The sequence below is a fragment of the Ranitomeya variabilis genome, chromosome 5 (assembly GCF_051348905.1).
Source record: "Ranitomeya variabilis isolate aRanVar5 chromosome 5, aRanVar5.hap1, whole genome shotgun sequence".
Lineage (NCBI taxonomy): Eukaryota > Metazoa > Chordata > Amphibia > Anura > Dendrobatidae > Ranitomeya > Ranitomeya variabilis.
Genome location: NC_135236.1, coordinates 26,182,451 through 26,186,598, shown reverse-complemented (window position 1 = coordinate 26,186,598; position 4,148 = coordinate 26,182,451). Strand labels below are relative to the sequence as shown.

Here is a 4,148-nt window from a genome sequence, read left to right as displayed (position 1 = left end):
ATGATATGTGATGTGAATCAGACACAAGTCACTCAGATACGTATTCTTGGATTCCAAAGTCTTTCCAAATACAAACCTCTTCTATTCCTTCTGCTTACCCTGAGTTACATATGTATACTGGGAGGGAATCTTCTCATTATCCTTCTAGTGACCATCATTGACCACCTCAAAACTGCAATGTTTTTCTTACTGAAGCATTTATTCATAGCAGATGTCTTACTGACCACCAACGTTATCCCCTTGATGTTAGGCATTATGCTTGTTGAGGAAGGAGTTTTGTCCCTTTGGGGTTGTATGACACAGCTTTATTTATTTGGTATATTTGGCTTTGTTCAATGTTTTCTCATTGCCGTCGTGTCTTATGATCGATATTTGGCCATTTGTCATCCGTTACGATATTCCTCACTAATAAGTCCAGATCTTTGCCTTTGACTTGTTATAGGAGCCTGGTTTTTGGTCATTGTGCTAATTTCAAGTGAGTTATTTGTTATTATTCAGTTTAACTTCTGTGGCTTGAATTACATGGACCATTTCTTTTGTGACCTTGGTCCCTTAATGGAATTGGCCACTTCAGATATTTCCATTGTAATGTTGCAAGACTTTGTTTATAGCATCTTTATGATTTTTTTTCCATTTGTTTTTATCATTCTTACCTACTTTTGCATTTTCTTTACGATCCTTAACATTTCTTATGGTAGAAGAAAAGCCTTCTCCACATGTAGCTCCTACCTGACCACAGTATGTACATATTACGGCACCCTAATCGCAGTCTACATGACTCCATCTGATGAGAGCTCATCCAATATTAACAAATACAGATCCCTGTCGTATTTAGTGGTGACTCTATTGATGAATCCCATTATCTACAGTCTGAGGAACAATGAGATTAGGAGAGCTATGCAAAAGATGAGATACATTTTTTTAAAACACATTGAGTTTAAATGTTCAGCTCTATGGTAATATGTGAAGGTCTTATTCAACTATGAATCAAATCGTTAACCAAAGCATTGTTTTCAATCCATTAGACGTTGTATTGCTACTAGAGATGAGTAAATCAATTAAAGGCAAATGAAATTTTCAGCAAATTTCACAGAAAAATGGATTGGTCAGAATCCACTATTTTTCTGATTTGATTCCTTTGAATTCAACAAAATGGCTTCTGGCTGATCAACATTTTAATGTTTTGAAGACGTAAAAATAATAAAATATTATGCAAACTTCACCCACCACATAACTACTGATTCTGCACTAGGATGTGGACAGTTATCAAAACTTAGGTAATTAATATTAATGGCCTTCAGGCACCTTTATTTCACATATAATAAAGTTCGGAATCTTATTTCCAGGCCAAATTCGATTGAATCTCCTTAATTTGAAATGTAAATAGTTCACAAACAATATATCTGCCTTTATTTTATCCTAGTGTGTCCTCCTGGAACTCAGCATATTTATGGAAGATTTTCCTATGTTATGCTTTTGTAGCGCGGCTGTCCTACTTGTTCGGAGCCAGCTACCTGATCATTCGTGCCAGCCTGCACCACCAGCCTGCAGATGACTTTATGGCCCTAACTTATGGTTCCCAGAGAAAATTCAATAAATGATTAAGTTTGGAGATCTGGTAAATTGAGTAGCTTGCGCTAAGCTTGTCCATAGTAGCCATTTTAGAGAATGCATATTTTTGTAATATTTGCGCATTGAATTCTGTTCTAATTTTTTTGCTTACCAATGTCAAGGATCCATGAAAACATTTCAGCTTTTCTGTAATCTCGAGTTTCATTCTTATCTTAGTTATATTTTGACCATTGTAATAGATACTACAGAAATTGAAAAGTCTGTGGATAAATTAAATCGTATCTGGTATAAAGTAAGATAAAACTTGACGAAGATGTAGGGTAGCCTGGCCTCAGCTGCTAATAAGAGACATTCTAAAGATTTAGGCTTTGAAGTTGGGAACAGGAAGAGTCATTGTCCATGAGAAATATCCAACTTAAAGTTCATTCTCTCCAGCTGCTTCCTAAATGTATCTGCCATTTTCAAAATATCAGTGTAACTAACCTTGAAGTTTTCTGACTGAATCTTCTGGAATCCTTCAAAATACCAAATGTGTTTCACAAGTTCCTGCTCAAGTGATATCATGCTATGTTTCATCCAGTTAGAGATACATCTCCCAGGACACTCAAAGATAACTTGCAGTATGAGGTGCTGAGAATCCTGGATTCTCATGTGGTGAGATATTCCTTACAATATGTGGTACAATGAAAAGGTTATGACCCAGAGGAGAGACCCTGGATTTTAGCAAGTAACATCAAAGCCAACGAAAAAATTGATATACTGTTTCAGGACAAATATTATTCCAAAGGTAAATGTAGCACTCTGGCCAGGGGGTCCCAGTTCTAAGGTGCATGGGGTCCGGGTTCCGCCTGTCCACATTTTAAAATGCGCGCGTCTCCTGCCTCCCGTGACGTCACGGCTTCTGATTGGTCGCGTCGCCCATGTGACCGCGACGCGACCAATCACAAAGCCGGAACGTTATTTTAAAATACTGAATGCCTAGAAGGACCTGAAAATTACGTCACGGCTTGCTGTGATTGGTCGCGTCGTGGCCACATGGGTGGCACGCGACCAATCAGAAGCCGTGACGTCACGGAAGGAAGGAAAAGTGCGCATTTTAAGCAAACAACGCTGCCGGTTCCCTCGGAGAGGTGAGTATAGCAATATTTTTAATTCTTTATTTTACACATTAATATGGTTCCCAGGGCCTGAAGGAGAGTTTCCTCTCCTTCAGACCCTGGGAACCATCAGGGATACCGTCCGATACTTGAGTCCCATTGACTTGTATTGGTATCGGGTATCGGTATCGGATTAGATCCGATACTTTGCCGGTATCGGCCGATACTTTCCGATACCGATACTTTCAAGTATCGGACGGTATCGCTCAACACTAGTTGCCAGCGCTCTCTTCAGTTCTCAGGCTGCCCTGTGTCTCTGCTGTGCCTGCCCTGTGTCTCTGCTGTGCTTGCCCTGTGTCTCTGCCGTGCCTGCCCTATGTCTCAGCCATGCCTGCCCGGTGTATAGTCTAGACTTCCAGTGCCACCCAGTCCCTTCCAGTCTCTACTATTTTTTGTCTCCTTTTGTCTCCTTTTTTGCATCATCTTACCGTTCAGTATCTGGTTTCTGGATTCCCACCATCTCCCATATTTCCAGTTCTCCCTGCGCCTGTCCACTCCAATCAGTCCTCAGTCTCTTCTCTTGATCGGCTTATAGTCGTCCCTTTGGCTCTAGCTGTTATGTCTCCATTCCCCTTGGGCCTGCCCCTAATGCTCCCTGTATAGGCAATGGTTCCATTTGGCCGACTCGCCCTCTGGGGCTCTAGAGCCACGACACAGAGGGTCCACTCTCGGGTTCCTATTTAAAATCCTAATACTACTGTGTTTTCTCTTTTCAAATCATAATAACAACCTAAAACATCCAAATGACTTTGATCAAAAGTTCATATACCCTGGAGATTTTTGGCCTTATAACATGCACAGAAGTTGACAAAAATAGGCTTCAATGGCTACTAAAGGCAACAACCTCACCTGTGACCTGATTACTTGTAATCAATATGTAAACATAAAAGCTGAGTGATCCAGACAGACTCCTGCATCTGTCATCCAGCCACTGACATTTCTGGATTATGAGCCATGGGGAAAGAAAAAGAATTGTCAATGTATCTAAGGAAAATGTTAGTTGAACTGTATAAAATAGGAAAGGGATACAAAAGATATCCAAAGAACTGATAATGCCAGTCAGCAGCGTTCAAACTGTGATTAACAAATGGAAAATCAGGGGCTCTGTACAAAGAAATCCACAGTAAGGTAGACCAACAAAAATGTCATCTACTACTGCCAGGAAAATTGTTCGAGATGCAAAGAAAAGCTCACAAATAACATCAGCTGATATCAAGGACTCTCTGAAAACTAGCCTTGTGGCTGTATCAAGATGCACAATAAGGAGGCACTTGAAGGTGGAGGCATGGTCAAGTCACCAGAAAAAAGCCATTGCTGTGCAAATGCCATAAGGTATGTCACCTACAATACATAAAACAGCACAGAAAAATGCCTCAAAACATCTGGAACTAGGTAATTTGGAGTGATGAGACCAAAATT

General features: G+C 40.3%; 1 pseudogene; it reads left to right on the top strand.

Annotated features, from left to right (window-relative positions):
• Positions 1-960, top strand: LOC143774748 (olfactory receptor 5P64-like; annotated as a pseudogene).
• The last annotated feature ends 3,188 nt before the right edge of the window (positions 961-4,148 follow it).